General features: G+C 43.0%; 1 protein-coding gene across 3 annotated transcripts in view; it reads left to right on the top strand.

Annotated features, from left to right (window-relative positions):
* The first annotated feature begins 583 nt into the window (after nucleotides 1–583).
* The window catches only part of LOC139580414 (retinoic acid receptor alpha-like), a 182,692-nt gene continuing 160,538 nt past the window's right edge, over nucleotides 584–22,737 (top strand). For all 3 annotated transcript variants that reach the window (XM_071409087.1, XM_071409070.1, XM_071409079.1), the window contains exon 1: nucleotides 584–831. The gene's annotated coding sequence lies outside the window, so the exon portion shown is untranslated. The remainder of the gene's footprint in view (nucleotides 832–22,737) is intronic.

Here is a 22,737-nt window from a genome sequence, read left to right as displayed (position 1 = left end):
CTTTATAGCGCAGATTAGGGTACCAAATGCTCCAGGAGCCGGATCATACAGTGATATGTGAATGAGCCCTTAGATTGTACACTAAGAATTTGGTTCATCGACAGTTGACATAGACAGGATTCATTCTTGATGCCCACATTAGAAATAAAGAATTAAACCAATCCCAAAGATAGATACTGACATTGATGCCACATTTATATTCAAAACAGCATTACATGTAATGCATTCATTTGACTATGAAAGGAATATTATAAATATTTGATACATGTTCACTTCATTGTGTTTCTCATATAGCGCTTCCAAAGTCATAGTTAGAAGAGCAATAGTAGGCTTCTTAGTAGGCTGGAGTTTTGATGTACAGTACAGCTGATTCAAATAACCAACTCATCATCAAGCTTTGATTTTTTTGAATAGCTGTGTAGTGCTAGGGCAAAAGCCAAAAATGTGCAGGGGAGGGGGGAGGGGGGGGGGCAGGTCTGACTTTGCGAAACCCTGCAGTAGATTACATAATTGACATGATAGATATGAAAAGTGGGAGTGGACTTCTGTAGGCTGGCCAGTGTTGGGTTTCCGAAAATGCACGTGACCGCAATGGCTGCTGCTCTCTAAGCCTGGCATCAACTTGCGCGGCACCGTGAAAACCCGTTTCTTTGCGGAAAACTCGCAGAGCTCTTGTCAGACTCGCACTGTCTGACAAAGCAGACCTTACTGTAACGTTCCACTCCTCGTCATACGACGGAGAAACGACTTCGGAAAAGACGCTCAGGACAAAACATCCTCGGCTCGGTTCGGACTTCCACCAACCAACACGTCGGTAGGAGGAGTCAACAGGTATTGACTGGCTTTTTATTTAGGCTACTGACAATGGGATTGTTCGGACGTGTGACAGGTAGACTAGATTCGGGAGAAGCTTCTCCGTGTACCGAACAGATGATACTGACTAAAATCCGTCTAGTAGGCTATTAGTTGAAGGAGAGAGCTGAATGTGGTGTTTCAATCTGTGTGCTTTCCTTTTCTGTTGTGCAGAAATATCAAACCGAAGCTTTAGCAAGCCACATCCCGCCATTATGTGAACTGTCAAAATGTCATTTGTTGCGAGCCTTGACAGTTATATAGGTTGCCGCTACTACAATGTAACAAGCGTTGTCCATTGATGGAATCATTGCATAGTGCGCTTGTTTAGCCAACACCTGTCTACAGGATTTTTGTGTGCAATTTCCTTTCGAAATTGATCGATTTAAAGCTTTAAAAACATTTTTGAATGTTTAGATGTCACATTGATGGTTGGGCTGCCACTCGAAACAGTTCTAAAAAAAAATGTCACTGTCAACGCCTGGCTTGTGGTGACATCCACGTTTGTCCGCGTTTTCTCGGAGTCAGGTAAATTATGTCAGTAAAAAAAAAAAACAATGACCGCCTGGGCGTCCATTCACTAAGTTCTCACGTGTGTGAGGTTGATCAGATTTGTAATATTTCAATGTTGGCCGTGATTTAACACTGGTCTAACCTACTAGACATCCTCCACAGCATATCAAGCCCGCAATCGTAATTTGCATACTCCCCCCCAACAATTATAATGGTCTGTGGGTTTTGCAGCTTTCATAACAAAGTGGGAGGTGGGAATTTACTACATTGTGACGTGGTAAATACCAGTTGGATGCATTCATGTGCTTTGAACTTATTGATAACAGCAGATTGACTAATGGCCAACAAGATGCATAAACTATAAACTAAAAGTACAGCTATTATGCTTGCAAATGAATTATAGTGTTCAAAAACCATATTAATAGATTGCTTTTTATGAATAATGTTTTGTTGCATTTAACTGCAGAAAATGCTGTTATCAAGGTAATGTCCTTAGTAGGTGACATCAGAGCATGTGAGAGGAGTGAGAGCTCTGGATGATAGGTTCCCACTAGTAATTACCAGTTGGAGGCTTTTCAAATGGATTTTTCCCAGTCGTATGTGGTAAATTTCCACTTCCCACTTGGTTACGAATGCAGCATAAAGGGTTCATCATAGTCCTAAACTTGTATGCATAAGCACAGCAGTGTTCTAGAATATTGGACTGTTGGCTATAATAGTTTTCAAATTCTCAGCGCAGCTCAAGCAATTTCTCCAACTGTCAGCACATTACAATGAATAGAGGAGGTGGGATGGTGGTCTCGGGGAGACGAGTAGCTATGTCACAATAGGACGCTGGAGTATCGCGTCTCAGTTTCTGTGCACTATGATTTAAGCTTTAGGCTTCCTGATACAGTCTATTTGTGCCCTTTCAATACGCATGTCATGATGGGTTGACTTGATAGGTTGACTAGACTGTGGGACTTGGCAGTAGTGCACCCCCCTTTGACAAAAAATGTGCAGCACCCCCCACCCCCAAACATCTTCCTGCGACTATGGGACTTGGGACATTTTACCTTTTTTATATTATGGAATTTAGCCTAATTATTCTATACCCCCACTGTGAGTCAATTAATTCTGGGAAGTTACATAACATTACGTCCGTATGTCAACTACTGAGTGTGTTTAAGAGCTGACTTTTTTTGTGTTCATTCAGCACTCTAAAAAAACACGGTTCCTGGAGGTACTTTTAGGGGTTCCTCAGATTGCAACACCGGTGGAACCCCTAAAGGTGCCTCAAGAATTAGAACCGCCGCATACTGTGAAGGGTACATGACAAATGTCATGACGGATTATTGGGACCGAGGTCATAGGAGCAGACTTAGCCAATTACGTAACTAGCGATTGTCTCGCTATGCTGCTGGGAATGTGATGGAATAAACAACGTGAGAAGAACACATCCAAGACAGCAGCACATTATGGTCTGGAGAGGTGCAATCTGGTGTAAAAAAAAAAAAAGGTTATTAGTGTGAATTAATGTGAGTAGGAAAGTTGATGAATTCTTACATATTCCTTCCCCGTGTGGTCTCTCAACGAGGAGTACTTCTGAATGAGCGCTGTGCACACATCCATGTATTTCTGGGTAGTGGAGAGAAAAATAGAGAAACATACAAGATTACTTTTAGACTAACAATTCTGTTTGGAATACAAATGGCGTTGATTGATGGCGTTGATTATCAAGTAAAAGTTGAGTATGTGCTATCAGCTGCAGTGATTATGACAAGACAGTATGGAGGAGGGTATGGAGGAGAGTATTGAGGGCAGTATGGAGGAACAGAACACACAATCACACTGTAAATACATTGATTCACCATTCAGTTAGTATTGGAAAAGACTAAGGAAAATCACAAAACACTATAATCACAATGCAAATACATCATAAGACTTTGTAGAGGCTAAAATGTCGGTAGATCCTTAGTGAGCTTTAAACATTGTCTTGATTTGGTCTGAAATGCACAAGACCGAACAGGCCGCCCCAATACTCCAACCTGAAAGACATACATTAGAAACAAACACAACATAGACAACATGAGTATTAAACATCAAATGCATCTACCTGATCTGTTTAATTTATTCTTCTTTTTGTCAAGTTGAACATAACCTACATTGGGTCGTGTGTGTGTGTGTCTTACCTGTTTGTGGAGGTTGACACATTTCTCTATCACAGCTCCCGAACTCTCCACCACTTAACTGGACAGGGGCTGAGACAGGCACTGAAGGGAGGAGGATGGAAAGAGAGAAAATGTATCATGGGTTTAAATCTTTTTGTCAAGTTTACAACTCAGTATCCTGGGTTATACGTTTAACAACCTAGATTGGGTCATCTGTGTGTGTGTCTTACCTGTTTGCTGAGGTTGAGTTTCTCTATCAAAGCAGGCCACCCCGACACACCAGCCAGAAAGACATACAGTACCAGTCAAAAGTTTGGACATCCAGGGTTTCTTTATTTTTTACTATTTTCTACATTGTAGAATAATAGTGAAGACATCAAAACTATGAAATAATACATATGGAATCATGTAGTAACCAGAAAAGTGTTAAACAAATCAAAATTTAGCTAAAACGTAGCTCCCAAAAAGTATAGCTACAGCAATTACCAGCTAACATTAGGCTACAGCCTATAGCTTTCCTAGCTGATGAAAAACGAAGAGTACATTTTTTTGTTTTTTTCACCTTTATTTAACCAGGTAGGCCAGTTGAGAACAAGTTCTCATTTACAACTCTGACCTGGCCAAGATAAAGCAAAGCAGTGTGACAAAAACAACAACAAGCAAATATAGTAAGATTAGGGAGGTAAGGCAATAAATAGGCCATAGAGGTGAAATAATTACAATTTAGCATTAACACTGGAGTGATACATGTGCAGATGATGATGTGCAAGTAGAGATACTGGGGTGCAAAAGAGCAGCAACAAAAAATAACAATATGGGGATGAGGTAGTTGGGTGTGCTATTTACAGATGGGCTGTATACAGGTACAGTGATCTGTAAGCTGCTCTGACAGCTGATGCTTAAAGTTAGAGAGGGAGATATAAGTCTCCAGCAGAGTACATTACATGATGTATTGTTTTTTTGATAGCTATACACTAGCTAAAATAATAAGAAATGCTAAGGGACACTCACATTTCACGTCGGTCCGTTGCAAGTCATCTCATATCTGTCGCATCTCCAACCATCCGCGCGCTTCCCGCTTCCAGTGCGTCTTTTGACCAATGTTCTCAATTTGAGTTATACACACGAGCGCCCTTTACTCACAAGCGCACTGCTGGGTCAAAAACGAACCCCTCTTTTGAAAAGGGTTCTTCAAAGCACCTCTTCAGTCTACAAACGTTAAAAAATTAACTGATCGCAGAGTATAGGTTTTTAAATTAACCTTAAGGATAATTTTTTTTAACCTTAAATTATCCTGAAGGATCCTCCAGGAACCTTTTATTTTTTAGAGTGAAGGGGGAGATTTTGGGTCAGAAGAATGTTTTGTAGAAATGCCTCAATCTCCTGCCGGTTCTATTTTATCTTTCTCCCTGAGACCTGCATGACATTTGGATTTCAGTGCTCATGGATCTAGAATAGATTTTGTGACATTAGCTCAGTCCTCCACTGCCATCTCAAAGTCTTGTAGGCAGTGATCACAAGACCAATTGAATCAAGGCATGGCCTCGTGATGTCATCCCTGCCATTTAGGAACACTCCTGTGAGAGTGTTCCAGAGATTATGTGGCATCTGCAGCCCAGGGTGGTGTGTGTGTGTGTGTGTATGTGTGTGTTTCAGACGGAAATATAGGCTACAAGTGCCCATGTGCACACATTGGTGTTCCCGTGTGTCTGCGTGTGTGTTAGCGCGTGTGTTGTTGACCAGTCTATACATATTTATGTCCTGTTTTGCCCAGTTGCTTTAAGGCCTATGTGTGTACAGAATCTTTGATCAGTTATTATGATGGGTTTTACTTGCTTGATTTCCATATAGTAGATCTCTGAATGATAAATAAGGCCAAGCTTTTGTTTTGTTTGTTACAGAGAGCCCAAATGCATTGCTGCGATGAATATTATAAACTCAGTTGTCCAAATCCAAGCTACGTCGCTTCTTAAAAATTGAGCGTGAATCACGTGAGGCTCATTTTAAAAGGCTTCTCAAAACATGTTGGCTAGACTGAGAAAGACCACTAAACTAATTCAAATTGTGAATTGTATCATAAATGAATCATACAAATGAAGTAGTACACCTTGCATCACATGGTGTAGGTAAGATACTATCTACCTTACAACCTTGACTTTTAAAACCGCTTGCAATGAGTAAAGAAACCCCTGGATTAGAAAACGAGAGAGAACAAAGTTTTGTGTTGGCCCTACTCTGTGAGCATCCCCAGGTCCCTCCGTCAATGTAATCTTATTCATGATGATCTAAAGGGGAAAACTGATCCTAGATCAGCACTCCTACTCTGTGACCCTTTGTGAATACCGGCCTGATTGATAGATAAACACGAGGCAAGCTTGTACGTGCACCGTTGTAAATGTGTTCCCGCCTGGCAGCAGTGGGCGCCAGCTAGAAGCTCCTCTCTCACTGTTATGTGTGATGCTGACTGATGAGATGAGACCCAGGTGATGACAGGGACCCGTCTGCACTGTGAGCACATGCGGGAATGCACGTGTACACACAAGAAGACGTTGTTGCACACACACCAACAACGGCTTACTGTAGGCTACCGGTACGTGTGCACACGTATGCAGAGAAACGTTGCGTTGATTCCAGCTGTGCATCATTTTTCCCCCCCCCCGCTAACTTGCTCAATAAACCAATCAAGTAATCACTCGGCTAATTAATCAAACTGTTATACCTAGTAGACCACAATATAAAATGTCATCTTGAATTAGGCCCACATATCCCTTGTGTACGAAAATATTTCCCATGCCATAATTTGACGGTGATCGTGCAGCATGTCAAAAAGGATGAGAAGCTCCCTTCGTAAGATTGCAGCTCGGTCGTATTGAAGCACGACTGTATTTGATGCACGGCGAGCTGCCGCCATGACAGCAATTAGGGATCCATAGCATGGCTCTGCCTGCCGCCCCTGAGAAAGTTCCCACTTATCCATGAAGCTGTAGGCAATATGCTACGCATGATGTCAATGCTGAATGGATTCTTTTTTTAGAAGGCGAACAGCTCAAGACCATCGACAACACGTCAGGAAGTTAGGCTACTCTTTGGCTCAAGGACCTGTTTTGGCATTTGATACCAGAGATGGTAGGAACCTACAGTACCAGTCAAAGGTTTGGACACACCTATTCATTCCAGGGTTTTTCTTATTTTTTTTTACTATTTTCTACATTTTATAATAATAGTGAAGATATTCAAACTATGATATGACACATGGAATCATGTACTAACCGAAAAAGTGTTGGGAAAAAATCCAAATATAGTTTATATTTGAGGTTCTTCAAAGTAGCCACCCTTTGCCTTGATGACAGCTTTGTACACTTTTGGCATTCTCTCAACCAGCTTCATGAGGTAGTCACCTGGAATGCATTTCAATTAACAGGTGTGCCTTGTTAATTTGTGGAATTTCTTTCCTTAATGTGTTTGAGCCAATCAATTGTGTTGTGACAAGGTAGGGGTGGTATAAAGAAGATTGCCCTATTTGGTAAAAGACCATAAGTCCATATATTATGGCAAGAACAGCTCAAATAAGCAAAGAGAAACGACAGTCCATCATTACTTTAAGACATGATGGTCAGTCAATCTGGAACATTTCAAGAACTTTTAAAGTTTCTTCAAGTGCAGTCGCAAAAACCATCAACGCTATGATGAAACTGTCTCTCATGAGGACCACCACAGGAAAGGAAGACCCAGAGTTAACTCTGCTGCAGAGGATAAGTTCATTAGAGTTACCAGCCTCAGAAATTGCAACCCAAATAAATGCTTCACAGAGTTCAAGTAACAGACCCATTTCAACATCACCTGTTCAGAGGAGACTGCGTGAATCAGGCCTTCATGGTCAAATTATTGCAAAGAAACCCCTACTAAAGGACACTTTTATAAGAAGAAGAGACTTGCTTGGGCCAAGAAACACGAGCAATGGACATTAGACCTGTGGAAATCTGTCCTGATTTTTGTTTCCAACCGCCGTGTCTTTGTCAGACAGAGAGTAGGTAAACGGATGATCTCCCATGTGTAGTTCCCATTGTGAAGCATGGAGGTGTGATGGTGTGGGGGTGTTTTGCTGGTGACACTGTCAGTGATTTATTTTTTAATTCAAGGCACACTAAACCAGCATGGCCACCACAGCTTTCTGCAGCGATACGCCATCCCATCTGGTTTGGGCTTAGTGGGACTATCATTTGTTTTTCAACAGGACAATGAGCCAACACGCCTCAATGCTGTGTAAGGGCTATTTGACCAAGAAGGAGAGTGATGGTGTGCAGCATCAGATGACCTGTCCTCCACAATCACCCTACCTCATCCCAATTGAGATGGTTTGGGATGAGTTGGACCGCAGAGTAAAGTAAAAGCAGCCAACAAGTGTTCAGAATATGTGGGAACTAATTCAAGACTGTTGTAAAATAATTCCAGGTGAAGCTGGTTCAGAGAATGCCAAGAGTGTGCAAAGCTGTCATCAAGGCTACTTTGAAGAATCTAAAATATATTTTGATTTGTTTAACACTTTTTTTGGTTACTACATGATTCCATATGTGTTATTTAATAGTTTTGATGTCTTCACTATTATTGTACAATGTAGAAAATAGTACAAATAAAGAAAAACCCTTGAATGAGTACATGTGTCCAAACTTTTGACTGGTACCATATGTGTCATAAGTATTTAATTATTACAAAATTACAGTTTTTAACAAGTAATTTCTAATTGACTACCTGGTGAATAGCAGGCTGTTACCCCATTGTTTTGACATTTCATCTAGATTCTAGCCTTTTAGATGTTTTGCCATGGCTCCAGGTAGACTTGACACTTGTCCATTTCCATTCGTGACTGCTCTATTGTAACAAGCTAGCCTTGTGTTCCCCAATTATGTAAACGGGAGAGAAAGGGGCTCTTTTGAGTCTAGTCAGTTGGCCCAAGGCATTGGGGTTCAGTTTGTGTGGGAGCACTGCCCGTCTCACTAACCACGTTTCAATCCAGTTTTCATGCGACTAAAGTCATACCATTAAAAAACAAATTACGACAGCTGTGATGGAAACAGGTAGTTTTGGCAAAATGTTAAAGATGCCCAAAAGAAAATGTATTTGTTTGACATGGTGGGATCTTTTTGTGCCGGTAAAATGAATTATGCGAGAAGTGGTGGTGGAAACTCATTTATGCACAAATGTTGATATAATAACCATCATACCGAAGTAAACTTGAAGTCACGCGATGATATGGTGTGTGGTCCTCCCACTATGACTCGGTAAACCATGCAGTTTATTAGGCTACAGATTAAATAAATGATGAACTTCACAGGGTGCTGAAAGTGCCCAGTGATCTTGATGTTCCTTTCCAATAAATATTGAGGGTCTTATTTTGGTGACATGGTGATTGATGCTTGACTGCCGTTGTGATAAATACAAATATTATCGCTCTTATCCATAATAATCTCATCGAGTAGGCTACAGTATAGGGTAGTCTATCTGCGCGCTGTTGGCTAGAGCTCACGTGCCAAAACCTGAGTAGGCACATTTGCTATTTAACGCAACAGTTTTTGTGACAAAACTATCGGTAGAGTTGAAAATGTGATGGGAAAACATTGAGTTTGAGATTTTTATTCGGTATATGAAAACTTAAACGATTTTTTAAAATCTGCAACAAGTCAGTTTGGTGGAAACACACCACTGGTGGGAAAATACACATTTTCTTTATGCAGATTTGTGTATATTCGCTGGAAGATCTGTCGCCAATTGGATGGAAACCTAGCTAGTGATCTGTCATCTGATCTATGTGGTCCAAATTTTGTGAGGATAACAAATCCACTGCCTTCATCCAATTGCTTTTTGTCTGCCGTTGTTAGCCATTATTCATTATTCTTGCCTATATTTCTACCAGCTCTTTGTCTCTCTACTTTTTTTTATTTTCTCATCTGATCCTTTTGCTGATATTCTGTGCGTGTATTTTGTTTCTCTGTCTGTCTGTCCATTTACTACCTCTCACCCTTTTGTCTATTTACTTCTGTCAGCATCTTTGTCAGTTAGCATCTTTGTCAGTCAGCATCTTTGTCAGTCAGCATTTTTGTCTTCGAGCTTCTTTTGTCAGTAAATTGTGTCCATGTTTTGGGACAAGATGTAGGTGGACAACGGTTTCCCAGCCAAACAACTCATGAGCCAATATCAACTTCATCATCAATTGTCTTAATCCTTTTTTTGCACCGGGCACATGCAAACACTTGAGCAGTTGGCATCTTACTTGATTTTCTTCTAGTCTAGATAGAAAAACAGAGGCATGAAAACGAATGTAAATTGTGATGACTTGCTGCAAATGAAAACAGGAAGTGAACCACATGAAATACACGTGGGTGTTATGAACTAATGCCCGTGGTCGATGCCCACTTAACACAGGGCACACTTTGTGCCATAGCATTGGCTTGACTGTAGGTGACGAGCTGGACTCACTGGAGCGTAGGTATCTTCCTGTTCCTGTTTCAAATAACTTTACATCTCTCTGTGTCTAGGATTTAACAAACCTAGATTTGTAGAATGGACTTCACAAAAGAACCTAACCCTACACTGTAGGTCTGTTTACACATTATACAACCGGTGGGTCTAATCCTGAATGCTGATTGGTTGAAACTGCATTCCAGCCGGTGTCTATTCCACAAGTTACCACCGGCTAAATCTATTACGTTAAAATGCCTATTTACTCTGTTCCATCTGACTGCGCAATCAACTGTGTCATCAGCCCAGCCAGGGGAAGTTATAAACTTGATCTCCACTATAAAAAGCATATAGACATTATCTCACTTATCTTTTAGACTGAAATTTTGTTTTCAACAGCAGAGATTTGTATAAACCTTGTTGTCGGTCTCTACGACATTTGCAACATTGTTTCAATATTCAAATTCAATCTCCAACTGTCCCATTGAAATGAACGTCTAGGGGTTGGGAGTCGGGACGAGAGAGAGGCAGGCAGCGTTTCTCAGCCAGTCAAATCATGAATCAGCTGGCATAATTTTTATGGATATATACGAAGAAATGTCAATTGAAAAAAGGTACATGAAATTAAGTGCAGCTAGTTTGCAGTCTTTCCAGCTTCAGTTTGAAGTGATTGTATTAGCGGTGTTGTTGGCTAGCTCCTCTGAACAACCGTGTCCTGACGAGAGAGCACATTTTCTATGCCAGGCGAAATCGCGCCTCATTAGCTCATTGTTATGGATGTATCCAAATATATGTCACTAGAAAACAGCTTAAACAAATGCAGCTACTGTTGTTATTCTGGCTGCATTGTTTGACGTGACTGTAAGTTAGCCGTAGTTGGCTAGCTAGCAAGCAAGGGATAAGGCTGGCAACGGAACATTTAGAACGAACGACTGGGTCGCATCCATAGATACAGAACAAAAAGACTGAACAACTGGGTTGCGTATCTGGCAGCCGAACCAATAGAACGAACGACCAGCCGGCTTGGGTAGCAACCCTATATTTGTTTCGGGACTATATCCTGTGGAAGGATGAAATGGTGTGAATAACTTCATAAAAAAAAAACATTTTTGATTAAAATATGTCAATCGTTACTTGAATGTGTTGGTAACCCGTTGTAGAAAAGTGATAATGTCCTCACAGCCGGTGTTTGGAGGATATATCGTCACGGTTTGCCGGTGTTGTGCCGAAAATCTCACCCCTGCCAGAATCTCCCCCCCCCTTTGCATTCTTCATTGCTGGGACTTGCTTGCTAGTTGAGATTTCTGCTCTTCACCCCGTTATCAGTTTAGCCTACATTTCACTGATCTTAGTAGCAGAAAGCATTTTTGTCTGCAGTTTTCAGTTTGGCTATTTGTTTCAAGTGTATGTGGCAGTTCTAGCTTGTATGGTTCCCTGGGCGAACCCCCCCATTCAACCTCCAGCGCCCCGTGCCGCCCCCGGCAAGATGCCGCCTTGGGTGGCTGCCCATGTCGCCCGTACCTAAATCAGCTACTGATTTTGTATTAGTCTATAAATAAATCTCTTTGTCAAATTTCGTCAACTCTCCCATGTCTTATTCGACTAGTTTATTTGAAAGTGTAAGGATAATAATTCAGCCATAGTTGTTCTGAAATGTTTATTGTTGCCAACATTTTACTCCCTCCTCTGTTTAATATAACACACATACATTAATTATTAATTTCGGTGGCCTATCCTGACGAAGTTTGTTCTATAGAAAGTATTTGACTCTAGCCACAAAGTTAAGGAAATTAGAAGGGGGGAGAATTCTGACAGGGGGGAGATTTTCAACACAAATTCAAAATGGATTAAAAAATATATATATTCTCACCCATCTACACACAATACCCTATAATGAAAGTGAAAACTTGTTTTTAGACATTTTTTCAAATTTTATTTCTGTATTTCATTTTCAATATCTCATTTACATAAGTATTCACACCCCTGTGTCAATACTTTGTAGAAGCACCTTTGGCAGTGATTACAGCTGTGTCTTTCAGGGCAAGTCTAAGAGCTTTTCACACCTGGATTGTGCAACATCTGCCAATTATTCTTCAAGCTCTGTCAAATTGGTTGATGATCATGGCTAGACAACCATTTTCAGGTCTTGCCATAAATTTTCAAGCAGATCTAAGTTAAAACTGTAACTCGGCCACTCAGGAACATGCACTGTCTTCTTGGTAAGCAACTCCAGTGTCAATTCATCTCCTTGTGTCTGTTGGAAAGCAGACCGAACCAGGTTTTCTTCTAGGATTTTGCCTGTTCTTAACTCCATTCTGTTTCTTTTCTATCCTGAAAAACTCCCCAGTCCTTAACGATTACAAGCATACCTATAACATGATGCAGCCACCACTATGCTTGAACATTTGAAGAGTGGTACTCAGTAATGTGTTGTATTGGATTTGCCTAAAACATAACACATTATATTCAGGACAAAAAGTTCATTACTTTGCCACATTTTTTGCAATATTACTTTAGTGCCTTATTGCAAACATGATGCATTTTTTAGAATATTTGTATTCTGTACAGGCTTCCTTCTTTTCACTTTGTCAATTACGATTGTGGAATAAGATTGTGGAATAAGTACAATGTTGTTGATCCATCCTCAGTTTTCTTCTATCACAGCCATTAAACTTTGTAACTGTTGTAAAGTCACCATCGGCCTCATGGTGACATCCCTAAATGGTTTTCTTCCTCTCCAGCAACTGAGTTAGGAAGGACACCTGTATATTTGTAGTGACTGGGTGTATTGATACACCATCCAAAGTGTTACAAATAATGTCACCATGCTCAAAGGGATATTGAATGTCTGCTTTTAATTTTTTTTGACCCATCTACCAATAGGTGCCCTTTGTTGTTGTTCCTCCTCTCCACCCTCTCCGAGCTGGGCATCTCCGGCGCGGCCCACGCTTGGATTGCGTCCTACCTGACAGGTCGCTCCTACCAGGTGGCGTGGCGAGAATCTGTCTCCGCACCACGTGCTCTCACCACTGGTGTCCCCCAGGGCTCTGTTCTAGGCCCTCTCCTATTCTCGCTATACACCAAGTCACTTGGCTCTGTCATATCCTCACATGGTCTCTCCTATCATTGCTATGCAGACGACACACAATTAATCTTCTCCTTTCCCCCCTCTGATAACCAGGTGGTGAATCGCATCTCTGCATGTCTGGCAGACATATCAGTGTGGATGACGGATCACCACCTCAAGCTGAACCTCGGCAAGACGGAGCTGCTCTTCCTCCCGGGGAAGGACTGCCCGTTCCATGATCTCGCCATCACGGTTGACAACTCCATTGTGTCCTCCTCCCAGAGTGCTAAGAACCTTGGCGTGATCCTGGACAACACCCTGTCGTTCTCAACTAACATCAAAGCGGTGACCCGTTCCTGTAGGTTCATGCTCTACAACATTCGCAGAGTACGACCCTGCCTCACGCAGGAAGCGGCGCAGGTCCTAATCCAGGCACTTGTCATCTCCCGTCTGGATTACTGCAACTCGCTGTTGGCTGGGCTCCCTGCCTGTGCCATTAAACCCCTACAACTCATCCAGAACGCCGCAGCCCGTCTGGTGTTCAACTTTCCCAAGTTCTCTCACGTCACCCCGCTCCTCCGCTCTCTCCACTGGCTTCCAGTTGAAGCTCGCATCCGCTACAAGACCATGGTGCTTGCCTACGGAGCTGTGAGGGGAACGGCACCACCGTACCTTCAGGCTCTGATCAGGCCCTACACCCAAACAAGGGCACTGCGTTCATCCACCTCTGGCCTGCTCGCCTCCCTACCTCTGAGGAAGTACAGTTCCCGCTCAGCCCAGTCAAAACTGTTCGCTGCTCTGGCACCCCAATGGTGGAACAAACTCCCTCACGACGCCAGGTCAGCGGAGTCAATCACCACCTTCCGGAGACACCTGAAACCCCACCTCTTTAAGGAATACCTAGGATAGGATAAAGTAATCCTTCTAACCCCCCCCCCCCTTAAAAGAGTTAGATGCACTATTGTAAAGTGGTTGTTCCACTGGATATCATAAGGTGAATGCACCAATTTGTAAGTCGCTCTGGATAAGAGCGTCTGCTAAATGACTTAAATGTAAAATGTAATGTAAATGTTGTGAGGCATTGGAAAACCTTGCTGGTCTTCGTGGTCGAATCTGTGCTTGAAATTCACTGCTCAACTGAGGGACCTTACAGACAAATGAATGTGCGGGGTACAGAGATGAGGTAATCATTCAAAAAATCATGTTAAACACAATTATTGCACAAGGAGTCCATGCAACTTATTATGTGACTTTTCAAGCACATTTTTACTCCTGAACTTATGTAGGGAGTGCCGTAACAAAGGGGTTGAATACTTATTGACTCAAGACATTACAGCTTTTCATTTTGAATTCATTTGTAAACATTTCTAAAATAATAATAATTCCACTTTGACGTTATGGGGTATTTTGAAACGAGGCTGGCTTTTATCACAATGTGTACAATGTCAAGGGGTGTCAATACTTTCTAAAGGCACTGTGGCTCAAGCGACACTTTGGAGTACTCAATAGTACTCAATACCGGCGGAGGTATTTCTAATTGAAGCCGTGCAGGCCTGGCCTGCGTTTTTTAAAAATGGCCAAGTAAATTGCATGTGAAATAGAGAAGCGTGTCCGTTCTACAGATTCCATTACTATCGACTAATGTCGTAATGTGTGCTCACATACATGCATACTAACGGGCAGGCGGAGCGGCGCAGGACAGGCTCCTGGGAGCTGCAGTGCGAGACAGATGGGCCGCAGTAAATTAAACAAGCCATCTCCTCCTCTCGCTCTCTTCGTCCTCCTCCCCGTGACGGAGCGGGAGCGCTGGGCGAGTTCTCGTCATTATTTAATGCCGCTGTTAATGGTGTCTTTGTGCCTGCTGGCGGGCTTGTAATGGATGTGTGTGTGTGTGTGTGTGTTTGGTGTTAATGCATGTGTCCTTGGTGCTAGTGTGTTTGTACGCCATTGTACACAGTCAGTGGGGCTCGACGGAGACCAGAGAGAGTGTGTGGGGTAAGTCTTACCTCTACATGAGTCACATGTTCACACTAATGATGTTGAGGTAGATATGGGAAACCTGGAGTTTATGAACATTCAAAAGAAAAAGCCTGCTCTAATTTAGTGTACCATCACAATCATGCATATATATATATATATATATATATATATATATATATATACACACACATATTTTACTCGCCTCCCCTTCTTCTAGTGGGACCAGTTTATCACATTAGGTCCATGGTGTACCGCCGTTTGTCCTGAGTTCCCCTTTTAATGTCATCATTAATCTATGCGATTCCAATGCTGGATGAAGACACAGCGCCGTCCCAGATTAAAGCAGCAACTCATGACGTTGTCTCTTTCCTCGAACGAGCTAACCCCCGCCCTTCCCCGTCCCCTGTAGGGGAGTGAGTCGTCCTGTACTTACATCTACCCTGTGGCCAGCTGTCTCCTGTCTCGATTCCCATTCCCTCTGTACTTAAAATGAAAATGCACCCTGTGTCAGCTCACGGACAGCCCTTTCCTCACTTGACTCCCCGTTTCTCTTTACTCGCGATACGCCGGGCAGCTCCAAGTCCCATGTTCACAGTCGGATGTCTTTCTATAGGAGAGAGGTCTGAACTCTAAAGCCTCAGGGTGTCGTCCCCCCCCCCCCCCCCCTTAATCAGTGTGATTCTCAAGCTCACCGGATTGATTTTGACCTGCAGACCTGTGCCCGGCGCTGTGCCAACTGAGACAGAGATTGGGGGGAGAGCGGAAAAGGAGGGGGAGATTAACAAGTCTATGAGAGGGATGAGAGAAAGGAGAGATTGAAGGTAACACAAATGACGAAAGGCAATGGGAGACTGAGAGGAGAGTTGTAGCGCCATTGTCTATCCCAAAACCTTGAAGTCTAAGTAGAGACATTTCTCTCTCTCTCTCTCTCTCTTTCCTTTTTCCTCTCTTTCTCTCTCTCTCCTTTTTCCTCTCTCCCTCCGATGATTTAGTGGTGTTAAGTCCTGCTGTATCAGAGATCCATTCCCCCTGGACACTTTTCAATGCCTGCTGGAACACATACAGCTGTGAGAAACCCACTACCATAATCCTATTCAGGAGAGGGAGAGAGGGAGAGAAAGAGAGAACAAGCATTTCTTTTTCTTATCTCAGATGATTTCTGATTTAAGATCTGAAGTATTGAGTTGTGTAGTTCAAGGGTGTAGTGTGTGAATGTGTAACTTGACTGTAGATCTTTACTGTTTGAATGAGTTTGTGTTGATGTGGGTGATTGAGGGTACAGACTACTGTGTGTGTGTGTGTGTGTGTGTGTGTGTGTGTGTGTGTGTGTGTGTGTGTGTGTGTGTGTGTGTGTGTGTGTGTGTGTGTGTGTGTGTGTGTGTGTAAATACACCGGTGTGATTACTTATCTTTTGAATTCGGTTCTTTGTTTAACAATGTCCTCAAAGGTGTGTATGTACAGTGTGACGAGTACATGTAATGTGAGTGTTTGCCAATGGAGGGTAGCCATCATCACGAGTAGGCTATGTACAAAGGTTTACTGTGTGTGTGTGTACGCTGCATAGGCTACACATCTTTCTGTGTGTATGTGTCTGAAGGTACACTGCAGCCAGGAACATACGGAGTCCACTTTTTAAAGGGAATAATCTTCAGGATGGCTTCTCAGTGGGCCTCCTCCTTCTCATCTCCGCCCTGTGTCTCTGAACAGGGACAAGGTTGTTACGCAACAGTTCAAAGGCTCCTCCACTTTCTCAACCTGGTCGTGAAAGCCTGGTTACTGCGCGTACATTTCCACCCTGTAGCGACCCCGGTGGCCTCAAACCTTCAACGTGATTTACCTTTTGAAATTGTGGCGTCCAGCGTTTCTAACTTCTAACGCACAAGGGACGGATTGTTTCCTTTCCTCTTGCACCAAGTGGAGGACCGCACAACACAAGGAGAAAAAAAAAAATCTAGATTTTTTTACTTGTCGTTTGAAAGAGAGGACGTGCTTTATAGGTGGAAAATTCCTTTCTTTCTTTTTGAAGGTCTTTATCATTACTGGAACAGTTGTCCATTTTAGACTCACCGCGGCAGGTTCTGACGAGCTCGCTCTCACGTCTCGTTAGTTTAGCTCGGGAAACCATGGCTACACCAGACACAATGCTGGGGAATTGATGGCAAGACCGTAAAACGATACGGTTGAGAGATTCTTAAATCCATCAACACTTTTCCATTTCAAATCCTGCGTAATAAGGAGAAGTTCATTAGGACACACAACCCTTCACTATGACCCTGCGTTCCTATCCTCTTAATGAGATGCGATTTCTGCTGTCAATCAACCAATCTGTAATAGTTCTCCTTTGCTGAGTCACACACAGCGATCTACCTCCCTCCCCCTTAAACACCCACCTTCAGACACGTCGCAGCGAGAGGAGAGTCTTAACCACACTCGTAAAGCTCTGCTTTATTGTTGTGATTGGCAGGTGTTTAAACGGCTTGATGTGATCCAGGCCTGAGTACTTAAAGTGAGCGTTGCCTGCGGACACAGTTTTTCCACACAGCCATCCCAGGGCTCATCCCTCACTCATTAGCGCCTGGCATACAGTACTACTGTGTGTGTTAGCATCTGGCAGCAAGAGGTCTTCAACCTGCTTCTTATGTTGTTGGGCGCGTGCTTCTGATTGTTAGCGCTTGAAATTGCCGCTTTCTGTGGTGAAGCTGAAGCTGCACACCGTGGGTGTGCATTGGTGCTTATTCACATGGGGAATGTACAATGTAGAAGGGCAATTCCACTGTAAACGGAATTACGCTTTGACTCAGTTTTCCACTTTAAAATGAATGGCAAACAAACGATTGATTTTTAAAGTTGACCAAACCATACAAATCTATGCACAAGAACGACTTTGAACAATATCAACTGAAAGATTTACAAAAACAAATTTGGTGGAAGAACTGTGCAGTTGCAAATGTTGGTGTACTCAGTATTGTACTCATTGTACTGTACTCACTGCACTGTACTCAGTACTACTGTATTGTACAGTACTCTACTTTGCTCTACTCACTGTACAGTGCTGTACTTTAATGTACTGTTCTCTACTAACCGTGCTATCCAAACTTGAGAAACATACGTCTATGATAGGTTCAGATTTGCTCCAGTCCGGTCCGTCTGTGGACGTGAACATAAAGGCCATGGTGGACTGACCAAATTTCAACTACTTTTCAACAATTGTGGACGTCTGGTGTCAGTCGGTGGTCAGTGGGTGAGAGGGGGCTCATGGGTAGGTATCAGTAAGAGTCTGGGAGAGGTGACATTAACTGAAGAGGGAGGGGTTGTCCAGTCTGTTTTAACCAGTGGAGGCTGCTGAGGGGAGGCTCATAATAATGTCCGGAACGGAGCAAATGGAATGGCATCAAACAACAGGAAACCATGTGTTTGATGTATTTGATACCATTCCACGTACTCCGCTCCAGTCATTGACACGAGCTCGTTCACCCCAATTAAGGTGCCACCAACTCCCTCACTCTTGGTTTGACCGTCAGACAACAGAAAGACAAAGAAAACAGTTATGAGCCTGAACATAACTGAACAGTTATGAGCCTGAACAGTTATGAGCCTGAACATAACAGTATGCCAGTGGAAGTGAGGACAGCATAAGGTGATCCACCTGTGGTTTGTGACAAATTCATTGTATCCAATTCAGTTGCAGTAATTCCGTTACAGATTTTTTTTTTTTTGTTCTTTGTAAAGCTGTTACCAAATTGAAGTTTTAATCATAATTCCTAAACAAAATGGATATCATTAAAATCACTATAACTAATTGGTAGGTGTAGCATTACTTGTTATGTCTGTGAACTTTCAGTATCCTTCCTCCCTCATGAGGGAGAGAAATTCGTAAATATCTTAAAGATGTGGGATTTTGGTTCCGGAATTACAAGGCAATGTTTCTTTAACTTACAGAAGGTAAACAATTTCTCCAAATCTAAATATGTGTTGATTAGTAGACAGGGGTCTTTACGCCAACGTTATTGTGTTTTGATGTATTTCTTATATTTTTGTTCTGCTGGATGTTTTCTAAGACCCCTTTTCCATCTGTTTATCCAGAAACCAAAGCCTCTACTTATGCCAAATGTTTAAGATGAAAAATGTATCTATGTCTTCATTTCCCAAACCATATAGACTCTTAGCTTTCATTTGACACCCAATTTGATATGCTCCCATGAACAACACATGTTGGTGCTCATGGGTCCTTTTACATGGAAGTGCCCAGAACTGTTAGTGCTCAGTGTACTTGTACACTCAATAGTACATGATAAATAAGGTTAGCTATTTAATTTTCTCGGTGTGTGTTTGTATGAAGTCTCATTTATGTCTGTCAGTCTCATCCCTTTCTTGTGACTCCACAAAGCTCCAAACCAGCACTGTTCGGCATACACCAAATGGAACCTTTTACCCAGTCACCTTTGACCCCTCAGCAGAGGTTGCTGATCCTTTGTTTCCATATCTCTGTCGTCCCACAGTCTCTGTCTGTGCCTTTTCACTCTCTTTGTAGAAACACCTACTCTGTAGATCAGTAGAGGATGTCTCAGCCCCAAGACCAAGTTATTTTCCACTTCTTAGTAATTTAAAAAAATATATATTTAATCTGTTTTCTGATGATGACAGCTTTGCACATTCTTGGCATTCTCTCAACCAGCTTCACCTGGAATACTTTTCCAACAGCCTTGAAGGAGTTCCCATATATGCTGAGCACTTGTTGGTTGCTTTTACTTTACTCTGCGGTTCACCTCATTCCAAACCATCTCAATTGGGTTGAGGTCGGGTGATTGTGGAGGCCAGGTCAACTGATGCAGCCCTCCATCACTCTCCTTCTTGGTCAAATAGCGCTTACACAGCCTGGAAGTGTGTTGGGTCATTGTCCTGATGAATAACAAATGATAGTCCCACTAAGCGTAAACCAGATGGGATGGTGTATCGCTGCAGAAAGCTGTGGTAGCCATGCTGGTTAAGTGTGCCTTTAATTCAAAATAAATCACTGACAGTGTCACCAGCAAAGCACCACCACACCTCCTCCATGCTTCACGGTGAGAACCACACATGCAGAGATCATCCATTCACCTACTCTTCGTCTCAAAAAGACACAGCGGTTGGAACCAGACATCTCAAATTTGGACTCATCAGACCAAAGGACAGATTTCTGTATTTTTCTTCTGTATTCCACCTCTACATTGTCACAACAAAACTGATTGGCTCATGCATTAAGAAGGAAATAAATTCCACAATGGACAGGTTTCCACCGGTCTAATGTCCATTCCTCGTATTTCTTGGACCAAGCAAGTCTCTTCTTCTTATTGGTGTCCTTTAGTAGTGGTTTCATTGCAATAATTCAACCATAAAAGGCTTGATTCACGCAGTCTCCTCTGAACAGTTGATGTTGAGATGTCTGTTACTTGAACTCTGTGAAGCATTTATTTGGGCTGCCATTTCTGAGGCTGGTAACTCTAATGAACTTATCCTCTGCAGCAGAGGTAACTCTGGGTCTGTCCTCATGAGAGCCAGTTTCATCATGGTGCTTGATGGTTTTTGCGACTGCACTCGAAGAAACTTAAAAAGTTCTCAATGTTCCATATTGACTGACCTTCATGTCTTAAAGCAATGATGGACTGTCATTTCGCTTTGCTTATTTGAGCTGTTCTTGCCAATCTTGCGATCCTTAATGGTGAAACAGCCACGTTCATTTGCGATATTACATCAAAAAAGTTATGGAAAACAACGCACTGTTTTCTTCTCTGACATACGGGTGTTAGAGCAGAATATGTATTGGTCTTTTTTTCTTCTTCCCGTGCTGCACGACGCTCCTCAGCTCGGCTAACATTGGTGGTGGGGTGGCCGTGACGCGGTTTCCCGCTACTGCGGAAACCGCAGAAACCGAAGTATTCAAATCCCCCTTCGTATGCTTTTAAATTCCTTGTTTAGAGCTGCTCCTGGACCAGCTTTGCGTCTTGAAACTCTTATAGCCCGGCCTAGAACTAAGAAAGGGAATCCTGATCCTAGTACTTCATAAGCTTTGGGTTAAAGTTGGACTTCCCCAAGCCCGCATGGGAATAGATTTGCCAAGTCATTGTCGTGGTTGTCGTCATCATCAGCGCCTGGCAACGGAGTAGAGAGAGGAATGCCCTTAGTGGGCGTGTTCTCCAACAGGTGGCAGAGGGGCGGGGGGGATGAATGTGTCCCATGATTTATGATTCCCCTCAACAACTAAAGATGAAGGGTACAATAGTTCTTCCCCTTCTTCTCCCATCTCCTCCCAAGCCACACCAGCCCCGGGGGAACAGAGTCATTTGGGACATTATCATGACAATAGGGAGGACAGGGGGAGTTTAGAGGGAGTTTGACAAACTATCCACCATGATGGCACCAAACATTTCTTAATAATATCAGTGTATTTTGCATTCTAACTAAACATGTATTTGTTTTGGAACTTTTGGTGCCGACGTAGTCTTTGCATGGTGTCCATGGAGCAGTGTCATGCATCCACAAGCAGAATAATTTTATCACTGTTTATGAGTGTACATGTTTATCTGTGAGTCAGATGCTATTGGGGAATCTTGCTGGCTCTTGTAGCGTCCTGTTTGTCTTGGCTGCAGCCTGCAGTCCTCTGCTGCCGTTTCTGTCCTCAGTCACTGTTACCATTCCAACTGGAGTAGCCTCACGTCCACCCATCAACAATGTGTGCGTGCGATGCTGACTGGCGCCATCAAGGGAAGCGTGTGCCATTTGAGCACTGTAGCTTCCTCTGGTATGAGGGAGTAACTAAGGACTCCTGAAGTTGAGTGAGTGTGTGTGTGTGTGTGTGTGTGTGTAATGTGCGTGTCACAGAGCTAGAGGGCTGAGGTCCCCGTTCAAGTCAGTGTGCATATTTCTGACTGTGCCACTCTCCTGTCTGATGTGTTAATGATGCAAGTCTGAGTCTATGGGTTGTATGCATTTCTGAGTGTATGGTTTGTGTGTTAGTATGCATGCTTGATTGTGTTACAGACTGTGTGTGTGTGTGTGTGTGTGTGTGTGTGTGTGTGTGTGTGTGTGTGTGTGTGTCAGTCTGAGTGTGTCTGCCTTTGTATTCGTGTCTGACTGCGTGTGCTCATGTACACTCGACTCGTGACTCGAACCCACGGGGGACGCCTGATTTCCAGACACAGGCCAGGGCCTCTATTCGCGCCTGACTACATCGCCCGCAGAACTCCGCCTCATTACCCGTACGGCCAGGCAGAGACGAATACAGCCACATAGCCAACGTTGGGCTCCTTCCTTCCCTCTCTAGTCCTCCGTTGACTCACTTGACTCACCTCGTCTCTCTGCTCGTGCTGCTCTTTCAATAAAGTCTCTTTCCTCGTGTCCCGTCACATCTCTACTCTGTGGACTCGTGTGACACCCACATATTAAGGAACATCACTGAAGGGAGATGGTGGGGGGGGGGGGGGGTGGGGTGTTTCTCTTCTCATCTCCTCCCTCTCTCCTTGCGTTTCTCTCTCGTCGAGTCTCACTCCCCCGCCTCTCTCTCTCTCTCTCTCTCTCTCTCTGTCTCTCTGTCTCTCTGTCTCTCTGTCTCTCTGTCTGTCTGTCTGTATTTTTAAAATGGTGTAAAACACTTGTATGTTTGAGGAATTTAAATTATGGGATCTCTGTTGTTTTTAATTTGGTGCCCTGCAGTTTCACTGGCTGTTGACGAGGTTTCCCCAC

This window comes from Salvelinus alpinus, chromosome 1 (assembly GCF_045679555.1).
Source record: "Salvelinus alpinus chromosome 1, SLU_Salpinus.1, whole genome shotgun sequence".
NCBI lineage: Eukaryota > Metazoa > Chordata > Actinopteri > Salmoniformes > Salmonidae > Salvelinus > Salvelinus alpinus.
This window is presented reverse-complemented; position numbering and strand designations above follow the sequence as displayed.